This window comes from Orcinus orca, chromosome 20 (genome assembly GCF_937001465.1).
Source record: "Orcinus orca chromosome 20, mOrcOrc1.1, whole genome shotgun sequence".
In the NCBI taxonomy this organism is placed as follows: Eukaryota; Metazoa; Chordata; class Mammalia; order Artiodactyla; family Delphinidae; genus Orcinus; species Orcinus orca.
The window spans coordinates 2875126-2893603 of record NC_064578.1 but is presented as its reverse complement, the minus strand read 5'-3'; the positions used below and the strand labels follow the sequence as shown (position 1 = coordinate 2893603).

At 53.7% G+C, this 18478-nt stretch overlaps 1 long non-coding RNA gene across 1 annotated transcript; it reads left to right on the top strand.

Moving 5' to 3' along the window:
- Nucleotides 1–2412: 2412 nt before the first annotated feature.
- On the top strand, nucleotides 2413–10709 carry LOC125962786 (uncharacterized). Its single transcript, XR_007474544.1, has 3 exons — nucleotides 2413–3473; nucleotides 10319–10398; nucleotides 10520–10709. It is a non-coding gene; the product is annotated as an uncharacterized LOC125962786 (long non-coding RNA).
- Nucleotides 10710–18478: the final 7769 nt, after the last annotated feature.

Here is an 18478-nt window from a genome sequence, read left to right as displayed (position 1 = left end):
TGGCCCGCAGCTGTCCGGCCCTCCTCTGGTGGCCTCAGGGCCTCGTCCTCCATGTGTGTCTGTCTCCACATCTTCTCTTCTTCTTGGAAGGTCCCTAGTCATTGGATTCAGGGCCCACTCTACTCCAGGAGGACTTCAATTTAACTTGATTACATCTGCAAGGACCCTATTTCCAAATAAGGTCACGTTCTGAGGTTCCGAGAAGGATACGGATTTGGGTGGCGGGGACACTATGGTCAGACGGTGGTGGGGGTCAGTCAGACGGACCATCCTCCCTCAAGGACGGCCAACAGAGTCACTGCAAGAGCTCTTGCAAAATCCACATGCTTACATTGCCCAGATCCACCGAGCCAGACTGTTTTAAAAGTGTTTCCCACACACGAACGAGTTCCGTTCCGTTCCGAGAGTGCGTTCGTAAGTCCAATTTGTTCATAAGTCCAACAGAGTTAGCCTAGGTACCCAACTCACACAATCGGCTACGTAGTACTGTACTGTAAATAGGTTTACAATACTTTTCACACAAATAATACATAACAAACACACAAAAATAAAGAAAACATTTTCAATCTTATAGTACAGGACCTTGAAAAGTACAGTACAGCACCAGCTACATCACCGCTGCTCTTATGCTAGCTTCTGGACATCCTGGGCTTGAAATAAAGGTAGTGGACTACCGTACCCTATACGGTGCTATACAGTAAAGTACACAAAAGCACAACCACTTGTAGGGGACAATGTACTTGCACGTGACAATGTACGCCAGACACGTGAACTAACTTGCGTGACTGGACATGCGCAAGCGCGTCCGCACCTTTGAAAGTTTGCAGCTTGAAGGTTCGTATGTACGGGACTTACTGTACACAGTGTGTGTCCCCTCCTCAGAGGAGCTGTTGCTGGGGGCAGGTGCTGAGCTGGCCCCCACATCTAAGGTGGCCCTGGGACAAGTTCTCACTCTCGTGGTGACATGTGAGTGGACGTGACGTGACGGGGTCCCTTCCCAGTCCGACCATCTCAGAAGTGGCTGTGCCGGCTTCTTTCTCCTTCTCCCCGACCACCGGCTGCATGAGCAGGACCACAGAGGTGGGGGTGGGGGGTGGGGGTGGGCAGGGCCCCAGAGGAAGGATCCTGAGTCCCTGAATGACCTCGTGGAGGGAGACAGTGACCAACCCACAGCGCCAGCATACGACTCGTGCCCTGACACGTGGAGTGGTGGTCACGGCAGCTAGCCGTCATCTTAACTAGTACAGGATCCTGGCGAGGAACCAGTGGTGTGAGCCCTCCACAGTTCTCTGTTCCCCGTGTCCTCTTCCTATCACCTCTGGATGACCTCTGATTTGAATATGTGACAAATGTTTTGTATCTTTAATAAAACAGAACTCAAAAGCATTTTCCACCAACCTGAAATAGGGACCCACTCCTTAAAGCTGTCCTAGAATTGAATAACAGGAAGGCACTGATGATCCTGAATAATTTCCATTTTGTCTTGGCTGCCAGGACGTTCAGAGTCAAATTTTCTGTTTAATTACAGCACCTAACTCGTTCCAGATTCCCGGAAATCGATCTGCGCCTTCTCAGTGACTTCTGATCAGCCTTTGTGCCTTCTCATGGTTTCTGAGAATAAACCAGCTCCGATTCCTTTTTACATTTGGTGGCTAATAAATAATAAGGGCTACACACAGACGTCGAGGTTGGTGGGTGAGCTTTGCGCTCTGGGCTGCGGCACACTGATTCTGGAGGCCCGCAGAACCACCGTCAAATGCAAAGCAGATCCTGCTTTTAAAATTACCTCATCAGTTAACGGAACGAGGAGGTATTGCTCTCCTGCCAAGGCCCTGGAACATGCCAGGCACCCGGGAAGAATATGCCGACCTGCAGCATTTTGCCATCAGGGAACCTGTGGTCTAGTCGGGGAGACAGGTGTGCTCGTGGATAATCATAGTATCAGGCCAAAAGAATAACGATAAACACCATGGAACACAGAACAAGAAGTGTGAGTCTGCAAAGGAGAGAAACACCAATCTGGACCGGAGAGATGAAAGGAAGGTGTCACGGAGCCGAGGCATCTAATCTGGGCTTAATGAGATGAAATAAAATATTGAGGGGCGCAGAGCAGGAATGTTCGCAGCACCGAGTACCCAAGGCAGCAGGCGCGGCATTTCTGAGGGATCTTTTCGTAGTTTGTTCTTCATTCCTCCACCCCCTTGCCCCCTGGGGGGAACCAGCCATCTCCTTTTTCTTTATCATTATTTTTTTGTTTTCTACTTAATGTGTAAAGTTACTCAAAATAGTCACTGTGTCCTGGCATCACACTCGGAGTTTTTCCTAAGATGAAATCAAAATGCACCAGTCTCGAAGGTTCTGACCTTCGGGAACTTGATGGAAGTCTGACATGTTTCACTTGGCAGGCGCCGGGGTTTCTTCCCGTGCCAACAATGAGAAAGTAATATAATGTCGGTTTCACATCTTGATTCTCCAGAAAATGCCTCTGGCATTGCACTTTCTGTAACATAATGGGGCAAACAGGACAATTCCAAGAACTGTGCGCCAGGGTCCTCCGGGGACGCGGCGCTGGCTTATAACTATCGAGGGCGAACGTTCAAAGACCCCATGACTCAGCACCTAGCCCTCCCCCTCGCCCCTCAGGAAAACGAAACAGCGCGTCACAAAAGTGGCTGAGAAAATCCCCTTTGAAAGCGCTGCTGAAGCCAGGAGCGAACAAAAAGTTAAAGAGAGTTCTTTCCCATGGGCGCTCACCCCCCTCGCGCAGGATGACTGTGCAAAAAGGCTCCCTTCCTGCACGGCTTCCAGAAATTGTGGGTCGGGGGGCGAGGTCGGGGGGAACTTAGGTCGGCCTCCTGGTGCCTGTTTGTAAGTCTCCCTCTGAACGGGAAAGACTCCGGATCCTCCAGCGGCCTCCCGTCTCCACGGCCACCCCTGACCACCGGGCATCCAAGGGGTCCCCCATGGCCTCCAACTCCTCGGGATGGGGGACCCGCAGACCTCCCTAGCTCCCTGAGCCTGCACAGCCTCTCTTCCGGTTGGCCCCCTGCCGCCTGTGTGTGGCCCTCCGTCACCCACAGGACCGCGAGCCAGCGGCCGCGGGACTCGCACCTTCCGCTGGTGCCTGGGGAGGGTGGCGTGCAGAGGGGGCATAACTGGGCTTCATTAGATGAAGGAATGACCACAGAGGGAGAGGGTGGGAGACGCCGCCCGGGGCCACGAGGACAGGCTGACGTCTGCTCTCTGTGACCTTTCAGCCCAGAAACGCTTCCCTGGACGTCACCACTTGGATGCTTTACGGCAGCCACCGTCGGTCCCAGAGGTCCCAGTTTCTAGGCCGGGAAAAGGCCCCCTGCCGAGGCACGAGTCCCTCCCGTGGCTTAGAGGACAGGACAGAAATAATCCCTCCCAAGGCGAAGTCCGAGCACCCCTACCAAGGCGGACTGAAGGTGGGCAGCCCCAGGACAATTCAGGTGCGCACCTCCGGGTCAGGTCGCAAGTTCATTCATTCGCGCACGCGCGCGTTCATTCCGATCTTACTTCTCGAGCATCCACCATGGGCTGGGCCCTCAAGTCACCGTCTCTGAGGTTTCCTTCGCTGCCCGGGGTTGGGTTCCGTAGGGCAGGCTTAGCAGGGGCTATGGGCCGTGCCTGTTACCCACAAGGCACTAGTCACTGAGGAGGAGCGACCCTGTGACCTCAGCCAGCAATGCCCCCTCCCCTCCCTCGACGACCTCAGGACAAACCTCACTAATTCCTCAAGCAGAGCCCCATCACATGGGGTCTGTCCAGCGGAGGAATCACTGATAGACTCAACATCATCCTTATCTGACCTCCGGGGACCTTCCCAGGGCCATGACCCCAGCAATACCTGGCCCGAGGAGTGGGGTCTCTTGGAGACAGATGGGCCCCCACCGAGGGGCCCATATATCATCCCACAAAGAGCTGTCCTCTTTGTATATTCCGTACTAACCTGGGAGGGGCCAGGGCAGGACGCAGATGGGAAATCGGATCCTTTGGAAAATGCAGCAAGAGGGTCAGGCCTGCCTGGGCTTTTTCATTAACGAGGCGTGTCCAGAACATAGGCCGACAGGCAGGTGCCGTGGGCCGGGCGGCAGACACCCGCCCTTCCGGCTTCAGCAGCTCTTTCGGCTCTGAGGACACAGTGACGGGCAGCAGGAACCACACGCCTGGACGGTCACACACGGCCAGACGTGCCCCGGTGACAACGGGACCTTGGGAGGCCCGGCGGAGGCACGATGTCCTTGCTGTGAGCCCAGGGCTCCAGGTCACGTGGAGGGAGCCCTTCGGAAGGCTGGGAATACCTCCTGAGGACTGGCTGTGTTAGGAAGTTTGGAGTTCCTCGTGCACATGGGACCCAGAACCCCCTGGCCCACAGGGTTGGGGAGCCCCTCCACTGGGCTCCGTAGACGGTGGGTGGATGGACGGGAAGAGCTAACCCCCTGGGTCCAGGGGGCACGGTGGGGAAAGGCTGCCCTTTGGCGTCCAGCAGACCTGGGCTTCCACGCTGGCCCACCTCCCTCCAGCTGTGTGGCTTTGATCGAATTCCTCAACCTCTCACAGCCGAAGCTTCCTTCCAGAGCCTTCTTGCGCACGGATCACCGGCCTCGGCCCGGACCTGCCACATTATTCTGGTTGGAAGCAGCAGGGACAGGAGTGAGAGCTGGGGTTTGGAGGCACACGGTTGGGGGTCAGTCTCTTTGACTTTGAGGGTGTTACTGAACCTCTCCAGGCTTCCTTTCCCCCTTTGTACAACAGCAAGACAACAGTGCTTCCTAGAACCGTGGTTAGAGGTACGGAGGTGAAGCGCGCAGTGCACCCAGCACGTGGAATAGAATACCCACCCCGAAGAATTACCACCGTCATCCTACGGCGCTCAGCTCCCGTTGCCTCATCTGTAAAATGGGGTGATAACTCCTGTTTTCAGGATGCTGGGAGGATGCTGGGCAGCCCCGTGAGAGGCACACGGTTTCACATATGGGAAACACTTGAGAAGTGGCAATTTCCTCTTCTTCCTCTTAAATGCCCGTAATTGCCTTAATTCTTAATGACGCTGAACAGTCCCGGGAGGTCCCTGATGGAGCCACAGATACTAGGATGGTCAGCAGACGCATGCTCAGGCCTCAGAGCTCCCAGTCATCAAACCAGAAGGCGTCTTCTTTCCTCATCCCCAGGGACCCCCTGCAAACGGGCTCATTAGGTGAATTTTGTTCTTAATGGGTGTGGAGGAAATATTCCATCGAGTACTCAAGACCCCTTCTGTCCTTGTCCCCTACCAATAGAACTCAGAGAAAGATCACAGTGCCCAGGCTCTCTTGCAGCTAGAGGTAGTCATGTGAAGCCATTCTGACCAATGAGATGTGAGCTGGGGTCGTTGCTAGGAAACCAGTGCTTCCTTGATCCTGCTTCCTCCCTTTCCGCTTGACAGGCAGAGGAAGGGGGCTGCAGCCCTGCTCTGTTCAGTTAACAGTGCATCTCTCTTTTATGAGCTCCCTTAGCCTTCCTGAAACTGCTTAATTTTCTTAAAATGACATTATTTCACTTTTGATCTGTAATCATTCGTAAACCATTTTCGTTGGATTTCTAAGTGTATTGTTTTGTAGCAATGTGCTGTGTTGGAACTACAGATGTGGTCACATTTTGTCATGACAAGAGGTACCACATTTTAAACCTCGAATTGAAATCTAATACACGTACAGAAAAGCACAGATATCCTAAGTGTACAACAGATGAATTTTTACCAGCCGAACACACCTGAGTACCCAGCACCCGGATCGAGAAGCAGACATTACCAGCCCCCAGAAACTCTCCCTCCTCTGTCACTCTCCCGCAAGGGGTAATCGACGTCCTGAGTCTCGGCAGCGTGGGTTAGCTTTGCCAGTTTTTAGGCTTGTCTATAAATGGAATCACGGTGTGTGCGCTTGTTTCTGACTGCTTTAGTTCAACATCATCTAGGTGAGGTTCATCCCGGTTGCTGCCTGTGGTTACGAATCGCTCATTCTTGTTGCTCTATAATATTTCATTGGATCAACGAACTACAGCATCTTCATGTGGAACAGCTGCCCCGTATTCCAACACGTGGGTGCACCATGCTGTATGTAACCGGTCCCTCTTTCAACGGACTAGAGGGCTTCTGTTGGTGGGTGGCCACAAGCAATGCTGCAGTTATATTCCTGAACACACACCTTGGTGTGCTCTCAGCCAGGGTATATCAAGGCCAATTCCTAGCTCACCTTTTTATTTCTCTACTTCTGAACCACTGGGCTTATTAAAGAACCACAGAGTACTTTTATAATGAAAAAACTCCAATAAAATGCATTCAGGGCTTCCCTGGTGGCGCAGTGGTTGAGAATCCGCCTGCCGATGCAGGGGACGCGGGTTCGTGCCCTGGTCTGGGAAGATCCCACACGCCGCGGAGCAGCTGGGCCCGTGAGCCATGGCCGCTGAGCCTGCGCGTCCGGAGCCTGTGCTCCGCAACGGGAGAGGCCATAGCAGTGAGAGGCCTGCGTACAGCAAAAAAAAAAAAAAAAAAAAAAAAAAAAATGCATTCAAACTGCCAAAACACCCCAATAGCCATTCACTCACTCACTCAATCTCCTGCCCCCTTAAAGCCTCCTCTTCCTACCCCTCTGCTGAGGTACCTTGCAGCTCACAGCCCCGCTGTGGCGTATCCCTCCCGCATCTGGAAATGATTTGACAGCCTCGAGAATCTTACAGGCTCTAAGCCTCCGTTAGCTGACCTAATCATTCTCAGAGACCTGAAAGTCAAAGTTGCCCGTGGTGCTGCCCGGCCTTCACTTGTGGGAAACTGGAACGGGGCAGACTGCTTCCCCCCGTGGTCCACATCTCGGAGAGAACGGAGGAAAAGATCGGACCCATTTCATGAAAGAAAGAGAATTCAGGACGCCTGAGGGGGCTGATAACAAGAGGTTGTAAGATGCATTGTTAAGTGAAAAAAAGCAAGGTTTGTTTAAGTCGGGGTGTGCTCCGTATCCTGTTGTCAATGGTGGGGGGGAAGGGAGTCATTTCCATATACTTGAAAACAAAGCCCTCTCCCCACCAGTGAGGCCCCCGGGCATATGAAAGCTGTCCTCCAGCGGGGCATCTGACACCACAGGGAGATCTCGAGGGGGATGAAAGGGGCCACACTTGGATTCTGCAGGTCCTTCCTTTCTGCACTGTTTCCATTTTCTAGCCATGGGCATTGTATTATTTTTCTATTTTTTGTGTGTAACAATTGACCATGAACTCAGTGGCTTAAAACGGCACACATTTATATCTCACAGTTTGGAGGGTCAGGAGTCTAGGCACAGGTTCGCCGGGTTCTCTGCTTAGGGTCTCTGGAGGCTGCAATCAGGGCGCTGGCCAGGCTGCATTCTCATCAGAGGCTCAACTAGAGGGAGGGATTGGCTTCGGAATTCCGTCAGGCTTTGGGCAGGATTCTTTTTCTTGCAGCTGTGCAGCTCATGGTGGTTGGCATCTTCGAGGCCAATGGGAGGGAGAGCCTTCGACACTGAGGAGGTCCTCTGTCCCGCTTTTATAGGCCCCCACCTGATTAAGCCAGGCCCACCCGAAAGAGCCACCTTTTTGATCGGCTCAGAATCGGCTGATTAAGGCCTTTAATTACATCTGCAAAGGTCCTTCATCTTTGCCATCTTCTGCGGGTTCGAAGCAGGTCACAGGTTGTGCCTACGTTCAAGAGGAGAGGGTCATAGAAAGGTATGGGCGTCGGGGGTGGCGAGAGGTCGGGGGGCCATCTGGCTTCTGCCCACTTCACACACAGGCACTGACTTGAGGAACGTTAATAGCAGTTATCTGAGGAAATGGTTTTCTCTCTCTATTTTCCTCTACATTTAAAAATTGATCATGCCGGGCTTCCCTGGTGGCGCCAGCAGTGGTTGAGAGTCCACCTGCGGATGCAGGGGACACAGGTTTGTGCCCTGGTCCGGGAGGATCCCACGTGCCGTGGAGCGGCTGGGCCCGTGAGCCATGGCCGCTGAGCCTGTGCGTCTGGAGCCTGTGCTCCGCAACGGGAGAGGCCACAACAGTGAGAGGCCCGCATACCGCAAAAAAAAAAAAAAAAAAAATTGATCATGCCCCTTTTAAAAAATGTATCTATTTATTTGGCTGTGCCTGGTGTTAGCTGCGGCACACGGGCTCTTAGTTGCGGCATGCATGTGGGATCTAGCTCCCTGAACAGGGACAGAACACAGGACCCCTGCGTTGGGAGCATGGAGTCTTTTTTTTTTTTTAGAAGATGTTGGGGGTAGGAGTTTATTAATTTTTTTTTTTTTTTTTTTTTATAATTTTTTATTTATTTTATTTATTTTTGGCTGTGTTGGGTCTTCGTTTCTGTGCGAGGGCTTTCTCCAGTTGCGGCAAGCAGGGGCCACTCTTCATCGCGGTGCGCGGGCCTCTCACTATTGCGGCCTCTCTTGTTGCAGAGCACAGGCTCCAGAGGCGCAGGCTCAGTAATTGTGGCTCACGGGCCTAGTTGCTCCGCGGCATGTGGGATCTTCCCAGACCAGGGCTCGAACCCATGTCCTCTGCACTGGCAGGCAGACTCTCAACCACTGCGCCACCAGGGAAGCCCGAGTTTATTAATTTTTTAATTTTTATTTATCTTTGCTGTGTTGGGTCGTCGTTTCTGGGCGAGGGCTTTCTCTAGTTGTGGCAAGCGGGGGCCATTCTTCATCGCGGTGCGCGGGCCTCCCACTATCGCGGCCTCTCTTGTTGCAGAGCGCAGGCTCAGTAGTTGTGGCTCACGGGCCTAGTTGCTCCGCGGCATGTGGGATCCTCCCAGACCAGGGCTCGAACCCGTGTCCCCTGCATTAGCAGGCAGATTCTCAACCACTGCGCCACCAGGGAAGCCCGGGAGCATGGAGTCTTAACCACTGGACCACCAGAGGAGTCCTGATCACACCCCTTTTAAAGGAGATTTTGTAACGCTCTCTCCGCCTCCCCTTGTTAGTTTCTGCTCTGTGTGTGAGCGCCGTGCACATCCGTCCCTGCCTGCCTTATGCTGACATAATCAAACACAGCCATATATAACCAAATAGAGCTTTCATCCCCATACTTTTGAGCCCAATGAGATTAAACCTTAAACGTTATTCTGCAGGTGGATTTATTCCTCTCCTCCTGTGGATGGCCTCCCTGAGGCTTCTCCACCTCTTCCTCCTTCATCAGCTGCTGGGACCTCACAGCTCCCCGCTCCACAGGGAGGGATGCTCTTCTCGTGTCCAGGTTGTTTGGGTTGTCTGTTTTCTTGCTTCTACTCTTGCTTCTAACGGACATCCTTGTAAGTAAGTCTTCACATGCTGGAGCTTTTCCGTCTATAGGATGGATGTTCTGAGAAAAGATTTCTGGGCCCCCTCTGTGCACGTGTTGCATGTAGCTGTCTTCAAGATCACAGCGATTTGCATTCCCGTGGACCCCGATGAGCACACTCAGTGCCCCTCGCTCTCCTGCTTAAACAGTTTGCCACACCTGAACTCAAGTCCTGGTTCCACCAGTTCTTTCTGTGTTGTCTGGGATAAACTGCTTAAATATCTCTGGGCCTCAGTTCTCCCACCTGTAAAAGGAGGATAAGGATAGTACCTACCTCACAGGATGGACTTGGGGATTGAATGTGTGAACACAAGGGCCCTGCATCTGCTGTGATTCGGTCTGTGGCAGCCGCTCTGAGAAGCGGAGAGCAGAAGCTGGCCTTCCGAGATCGACCCAAAGCTGTGCTCCTTGTCATCCTTTGCCTCCCCTGAGATTATTCTGTTCAAGCCTGAGTGGAAAGGGGTTGTAAATACTAAACGTGCATCGTCCAGACGTCAGGTCTCCCAAAGTGAAAGGGAAAGCAGAATCATTCGCGTCACCATCACCACTGTCACTGTCATCCTTGTCGTCATGAAAACCCCCACTTACTGAGCACTTATATTTGTTGTGAAGTTTCCCCGCAGGAGGATTACTCTGAAGGGTGTCTCCCTTCTTAGTCCATGAATCAGACCGGAGGCGTCTGGCTCTAAGTCGCAGAAACCCAATCTAAGGCATTTTATACAATAAGGAAAATACATTATTTTGCAGGAAAAGAAGTTTGGTGGCTCAGAGGCCCCGGGGTTGGTTAATTCAGAGTCTTCATCAGGAACCCATGTCCTTCCCTCTTGCTGCTCTTTCATCGTCAGCATATCAGCCTCTTCCTCACTGTCACAAAATGGTTGCCACAGCTCCAGCTGTCACTTACAGATGTCCCAGTATCCAAGGGGAAAAAACCCCCACAAACTGTTTCTTCTTTGTGTCTCTTTCTAAGAGCAAGAAAGCCTAGAGGAGAGCTGTGTACCTTCCACCCACGTGCCCCTCGCCAGTCTAGAGCCAGACAGATGTGCTCAGGTGAGTGAATGAATCCTGCCCCCAACACTTACTACATGGCAGGGGGTGAACCGATTCACCTCTCTGTAACCCAGCTTTGTCACCTATAAAAGCTGATAAAGGGACTTCCCTGGTGGTGCAGTGGGTTAAGAATTCGCCTGCCAATGCTGGGGATACGAGTTCGAGTCCTGGTCTGGGAAGATCCCACATGCTGCAGAGCAACTAAGCCTGTGCGCCACAACTCCTGAGCCTGCGCTCTAGAACCCGCGTGCCACAACTACTGAGCCCGCGTGCCACAACTACTGAGCCTGCGTGCCACAACTACTGAAGCCCGCGCGCCTAAAGCCCGTGCTCCGCAACAGAAGAAGCCACCGCTATGCGAAGCCCGCACACTGCAATGAAGAGTAGCCCCCGTTCGCCGCAACTAGAGGAAGCCCACACCTAGCAACGAAAACCCAACGCGGTCAAAAAATAAAGAAATTAGAAAAAAAATAAAAAATAAGCTGATAAAATAGTATCTATTTCAAAAGTTGCTGTGAAGATTACATGAATTATGAAGGCCAGTCATGCATTTTTTTTAAGACCCTTACTGTTATTGTTGTCCCTCTTGTCGTTGTTATTATTGCCAGCCCAGGGCAATGTCTGGCTTAATAAATACTTGAGTTGCTGAGTGATTGACGGGAGGGAACTGTCACGTCGGCAGGACCCAAGGAAGGGGAACGAGGTGTGGGAGAAGCGGGGGTTGACAAGTGGCCGGCACAGGACCACCCAGCGTGCCCGGACTTAGCGTTAGGAGTGACTGATTCCGCCCTGCAGGAAGATGCTGAGCCCGTGGGGCCCGGCTGGCTGCCCCCAGGCCGTCCTGGCCTCTTGTTTTTATCTGGCCTGCCCGCTGGCCCTCGGGCTGACACTCGGTGTCATTACTCTGCTCCAGACACTCAGGTACCAGCTCATTTGTCAATCAGCAGAAGCGTTTCAGCTGTCAAAGGCGCGGCGATCTCTGTGCGGGCGCAGCGACCTTCGCAGCTGAGAAGGCCCCCAGCTGCTCCGAGCGGAACCAGCAGCCCTAGAGGACAGCCCTGGGAGAGGCTGACGCTGGGGGTCACTCAGCCCGAGGGGGACAAAGTACCCCCTCACCCCCAAGGGGTACGAGGATGCAAAACAGAGCCGAGGCCTCTGGAACCGCGGCCCAAGGCCCCAACGCGCAACTGAATCCTCACATCACTTCTCTAGCTGAGCAACTCTGGGCAAGTTACTCACCCTCGCCGAGCTTCCAGTCGCCTTCTGAAAAAATGAGAGTCCGTCCGGCCTTTGATTCTGCAACCAGCTCCCAGAATGAACGGGGCAGCCCAGGCGGGGGGTGAAGACAGAGACTGCAGTAGCAGCTCTGACCCTGAGGCCCTAAGAAGTCACTTTGTGTGCCTGGGCCTCAGGTTCCCACACAAAATGAGAAAGGGGGGAATTTAAACACGTTTGCCTTGTTACACCAGCGTCCTTTACACTGTGGTGGGATATCATTACACTGCACCATGCTGGGAAATCAATGCAGTGGGCGGAACCCAGCGCTCTTTTAAAGAAATGAAATAGTATTGAATAGAAAGGAAAATGAAAGGGTCAGTGAAGGCAACGACTGTTTGGGAAGCTTTCCTGCAACTCCTCGCGCGCCTGCAGGAACAGGGTCCCAGTGTAAAATGAACTACACACAGCGGGCACGATCGAGAGGGTTGGAGAGTCACCTCCTGCCACACGCATCCTCACTGTTGGGCCAGGGCCCTGTGTCAGGCCCTGGGAGGAGGGGAGGGGGGAGGGGGGCGGTGTTAGGATGAGCCCACACCAGATACCGCCCCGCCTTCTCGACCCATCATCTTTTGAAGGCGCGATCTCTGCACCGAGGGAGCCGCTAGGAACGGGTGAGGGGCCGTCCTAGCCAGGCAGGAGGGCAGCGATGTGGCATTTCTGCTGCGGCCGAAGGGATCAGGGCCAGGGAGAGCCTGGGCCTGAGGCGCTGGGTGTTCTGGACCCGGTGGGGTGGGAGGGGAGGGAGAAGAACAGGCAGGGGTGGTAGCAGCTCCTGGTAAGGCTGCAGGGACCCGGTGAAATGACGCGTGTCCAGTTCCTCACACACACACGGCCACACGCCTGCACCACTCAGATGGCCAGAGCTAGAAGCCCCCGGGTCGCCTGCTGTCATCGCTCCTGATTCCCCTTATCCGCTGGCCCTGTGATCTGGGGCGAGGGGCACAGAGCTGAAAAGCTGGGCCGGTCCGGCACTTGCAATCCCACGCAGGGAGGCCGATGTCGCTAAAATCGTCCTTGTCCCACATCACCGGATGGGGCAGGTGAGCGAGATGGGACCAGAGACGAGTCAGGTGGCCTGAGGGTGGGTGGATGGGTCCCATGCACGGCATGAGGAGGGCCACCCGGGAGGCGGGGGCCGCGTGGGCGCAGCTCTGCTGTCTCTGCTCCTGCAGCGATGCGGTGCTGTGAACGCAGGTGGCTGAGTCTCCAGGAGGAGAACGCAGGGAACAGGCCACCCCCAAGCCCCCGCTCAATCTTGCTCCAGCACCTACACCTCCCTCCACCCCAGAAAGGAGCCTGGGACTTATGTGGCCAGTTCTGCAACCCTGCCAGCTTCCTGTCATTGCCCCTTGAAAAAGAGAAAACTCCCGTTGTTTTAGGATTAAGTAATCAGCATGTCATTTATTTCTCCAAACCACAACTGCAGGGCCTGCTGGAGGTCTGGCATCAGCACCACAAAAGCACTGGGCCCGACGGCGGAGCCCGACTTGGACCCCAAGGAAGATGCAGCTGGTCCCGTCAGCCGGGGGCCGACTTCCCAACTTAGCTGCAGCCGGAATGTGGAAGTGGGGGCGGGAAGGGCCGGCCTCCGAGGCCCTCTGACAGCCGCCTCACCTCTCTGGACTGGACTCACCTCCATACAGTACAACAGCAACCCGAGCAGGGCAAACACTGTGCTGAGAGCTCCCTGCGGGCCAGGCCTGCTCAGAGAACTGACCTGGCCTATTGGATGCCATCTTCAAAAATGGTACCTAAAAGGCAGGTGCGCTTATCATCCCATTTTTACCAGCAGCAGCGAAAGCTCAGACACTTGCCCAAGGTCACACAGCCAGAGTGGGGCAGCCCTGACCCCGAAGCCCAAGCTCTCGTGACTCCCATCTTGTCCAGTGGCCCAAAGGAAGGGTGAAGTGGAGCGTGTGAGAATACCTTGGATTTTGAAAATGTCAATCCTTTATTTCATGAATCAAGGGCAGTTTTACCCCCAATGCCATTCTTAAGCGCACAGTTCAATGGCTTTTAGTATATTCACACGTATGTGCAACCGTCACCATGGCCATTTTAAAAGGTTTTCACCACCTCGGGAAGAAACGCCTGCCCTTAGCAGTCGCTACTGCGATTCTCTCTGTCTCTGCGGATTTGCCTGTTCCGGATGTTTCATACAAATGGAATCATACGTGTGGCCTTTTGAGTCCGGCTTCTCTCACTCAGTGTGGTGTTTTCAAGGTTCATCGATGCAGCATGTGTCAGTCGTTCATTCCTTTTATTGCCACCCAGATTCTGGGAACAAAGAACCATGGGGGAGACGGAATGTAGTCCAGAGCCCGGCACAGGGCAGGAGCCACTGCCACGCTGGGGCCGCTTGTTACGCGGAATCGCCTTGGGAAAACTCTAGGGCAGCAGCTGACTGTCAGGGGGTTGGAAATGTCGGGGAGCCGATAAAATACTTGGCACTTTGACATGCTCCCCACCAACAGCAGGGCCTATGGCCCTAGTCTTGAGTCTGGGTAGATTTCTGACTTGACAAGTGAGTCCGGAAGCGACACCGAGCCAGCTCCAGGCCTGGCCTTTCAGAGGACTGTAAGTCCCCCTTCCATCCTCTGGGAGCCCTGAAATTGCCGGTAAGAAGTCCTCCTTCCCCGAGGCCGTTGTGCTTGCAGCAGCCCAAGCGCCCCAGGCAGAAAGGGACGCAATGCACCACCCGGCCCCTCCCTGCCGTCCCAGCCCGAGCTGCGAAAGGCTTCCACCTGAGCTGTGAAGATAAACCGGATCGCTGCATCTTTTCTGCATTCATGACCCACCAAAGAGGAAGATGCAGTAATAATAAGTAACCGTCTTAAACCAGTAAGCACTGGGGTCATTTGTTACAGAGCCATAGGTAAAAAGCAGCAGGGCGTTACCGTCTCAACAGTCTGCCCCTCTGCTTCCCTCCATCCCACACAAAAACGTTTTCAACCCCTCTCCAATCAAGACAACTTGGCAGTCCCACCAGGGACGATCCCAGCTCCGAGCCCAGGCTCTGTGGGCGACGCGTGGTGGTCCGTCTGCAGGATGGAAGGAGAGGTGGAGATGCTTCGCGGATCATCTGAGTTAAAAGGACAAGCCCTCCACCCACCTCCCGACGTGCAGAGGTGGGGGCTGGGGAGGAGGGTCAGAATAACCCCAGTCAGCAGTCCCGTCCAGAAGGAGGACCTGGTCTACGGCAGGTAGAGGGAGGGCGCCGCCCTGCAGGCGGGAATGGGCTCTGGCCGAGCCCCCTGGGCTCTCTTGCCCTGGGAAGATTCCTCCTTGCCCTTCATCCTCCTGGGCCCCCTGTGAAGTGGGTGTCGGGGCATGCCCTCCGTGGAGCCACATTCTGCCTGTAGAAGGTGGGAGAGCTCATCTTTCCCTGGCAGTGTGACCCTCATCAAAACCCAGCCAGCCTCCCTCCTGCTTCCCTGCAGAGGGTCCCATGAGCCAATGAACCCACCCCGGGGCGCCTTTCGGGACGTGGTGCTCAGACATAGTTCTTTGCTTTGTCGTCTCCTGTGCTTCTCTTTCTGGTGTGAGAGGGGGCTGCCTGGAAGGGGTGGGCTTCTCTGGGAAGGTCTCACCATTAATCTCTGCAATGAGTCATTTTGTCCAACCGAAAGCACTTCCTGGGTACCACACCATGCGTCTGCTCTGGGCCCTGAGAAAACTTAGTGAAAATCAGTCACAGAGGTTTTCTCGGACCTTTGAGTACTTCCGACTTTGCTTTTTTTGTCGTTGTGATGTAGAGAAGCGTCTGGCTTTTCAATATTGCAAACCTTTGATTCCCTTTCATTCTTGCCGCAAATGAGTCGCCTCCTGGAGCCTGTCCCTTTGTATCGTGCTTTGCCGAGCGTGGCCAATCGCCATGTATTTTGCACTGTGTTCCAACCTCTTTCCCGAGGTCTGTGGGTTCATCAGGTGTATCAGCTGCAGCCAGAGTGACGGGGGGTCTGGTTAGCACAGATCCCAGCTGTCTGACCGCTAAGCCAATGGATGCCGCACGTTCTAGGTTTCTGTTATATCAACACCCACGGCCGGCACTGATTTCTGTATTAGTCCCGACAGGCTACATTATGCTGCGGGAACAAACTAAACCCCACCCTGTACCGTCAGTTCTCCTTGGTGTCCTCCCACAGATGCAGGATTTCCCTTGACTAATTGTTTCGAAAATGGTGGTTCCTCCATGCGGCCTTTCATCTCATCCCCAGGAAAACATCCCATGAGGACAGGACATTGCCTATTCCTCCTGTACCCGCAGGGGCTAACAGGCCTGGCACGAAGGGTCCACCCAATAAAGGCTTCCTGAAAATTGACAAAGGAGCGGGTGATTTAGGGGATGGATGTCCAGTTTAATGCTTGGTAAAGGAATGGCGACTAACTGAGGGAACAAAGAGGGAGAGAAGGGAGGGAGGATGGAGGGGAGGGAGGGAGGCTGCAGCTCGGTCATTCTGAGCAGATTATGGTGGTGACCCAGGACCTATTTTCCTAATTTCACAAAACCTAACAGAAATTGTACATGAACCAAAATCAGCGTGACTTTAAGGTCAACTTTCACTGCTTTTGGCACTGGTCGCGCTGATTATCTCATGCTCAGATTGGTGGCCATAAGTGTGTGTGATGAGCAAGGAATGAGGAAGCTGTTATCATTTGGTAGCAAAAAAAAAACCTTTCAAAACTGAGGGTCTGAGGGGGTGTGATAACGGGGTGGGGTGTGGGGCGCGGTGGAGAGCCTCTCCCCCAGAGAATTGCCGTGGATATAAAGACAGAGAGATCCGGTATTAAGAGTATTTAAAGCAAGGCTCTCAAGTTTTAAAAGCGACCCAAATAAGATATTATAAAATGAACTTGCTTATTTCTGGGCTAGTAGCGAACACTGCTTAGAAGAGGCTCTAGAGTGAATGGGGAGGACCCAGTTGCAGGCTGTGTAGCCTCTGCCCTGGGGTCACTGTCACCACGGGCGGAGCAGGGACGGGGGAAAGGCTGGGGCTCTGTGTGTAGCTGGGCTCTGCCCAATGGTACCTGACGATGTGAGAGAGATTGCAGAAGGGTGGGACCTCGAGGTCCTCAGGGCAACACTCTTCTCTGTGCTCAAGTCCTCTTTGCAGGACCCCCATACGTGCTTGGATGCCTCCCCTGACGGAGAACTCACTACGGCACAGGCAGGCATCGTTGCACAGCTCTGTTAGGCTAGGGGAGGGGCCCGTCACCATCTCCACCACCTCCTGGCTCGTCCAGTCCCTCCATCAGCCCCGTGAGGTGCTTATCGTGAAGCTCTTGTAGACCGACTCTGGGGCTCACAGAAGTTAAGTATCACCTCAAGTGGGGACCCAAATCCAAGCCTGGATAAAGCTGGGTCCTCCCATGACCCCATGCCTTCCCAACAGCAAAGCTGCATCGTCATGGGCAAGGAGGCTTCTCTGCTCTGTGAAGATGGCCGCTCTCGGTCTGGGGGCAGGGCACGTGGAGCGAGGGTCCGCTCTCCAACCCCACGTGTCCTCTCCGGGCCTGACCTTTTTGCCAGGCGATGACATCAGCTGTGGGCAAGCCATTCTCAGTCCAAGTTTGGCCTGAGATGTCGTCTCCGGGCTAGAATCATTTTCATCAAAGGCGGGTTTGGGTTTTTACTTTGTTTGAGGGCCGCGGAGGAGGGGGATCCTTTGGGAACATCACGTTCTCTACAAAACTATGGGGAAACATTTCACTTCCCAACAGTGCAGGGTGAAGGATGCTTCCCGCGAGCGCCATTTCGGTAGCTCATCTCCAGGGAAGGACACATACGAGGCAGCTCCGCGGGCAGCCACGGAACGAGGTACCTACCCTAAAAAGCAGCTTCTTTATCTTCACAACGACCCTGAGTCCCCTGTACTAGCACCATGTTGAATGAGGAAACCGAAGCTTAGAGACTAATTTTCCAAAGTAGGGTAATCAGATGGGTTCCCCCAAGGCACTGCGCACAACTGATAAGGATTCGTGGACCAAACCTGAACGAGTGATAAAGCCCAAACCGAACTCAGAACAAGAACAAACAAATTGAACAAAAAGACAGAACCTGGGAAGTTAACTAATTATAATCCATAGTGTTATCTTGTATTTTACATGACATCACGTAGCTTTTATAACTATTTAAAACCTTCCTTTTGATCTCTAATAAATAACAAAACTTAATGTGTGCGTGCGCGCGCGCACACACACACACACACGCAGAGAACTCGCTTCTCGACGTGACACACACTTGGCCGAACACACTGGTCCACGCAGAATCTGAAACATCCTTTCTGCACCAGCGTTGACCCAGGAATCGAAACAGGACATTGAACCTCATTAACAAGTTTGGACCCGCAGTGTATCTACTGCAAAAACATTTCCACTTATCGGGAGATGGCATTTCCTCAAGGGACATGAGTGTCATGCTGGAGGCGTGACTGAGTCCAAGGGAGAATCTAGGCGCAACTCTCCCAGCAGCCCCTGGCTCAGTGATGGGATCAGTGTCCTGGGGCTGCCACAGCAGAGGACCGTAACCTGGGCGCCTAAAACAACAGAAATGTATTCTCTCATACTCCAGAAGACAGAAGTCCAAAATCAAGGTGTCCCCAGGGCCACGATCCCTTTGGAGGCTCTAGCGGGAGGGTCCATCCTGCGTCTTCCGGCTTCTGGTGGCCCCAGGCACCCCTTGGCTTGTGGCCACACAACTCTGGTCTCTGCCTCTGTCCTCCATGGCCTTTCCCTGTGTCTGTGTAGTCTCCTCCCGCATCTCTTAGAAGCACATGTGTCCTTGGATTCAGGATCCACCCTA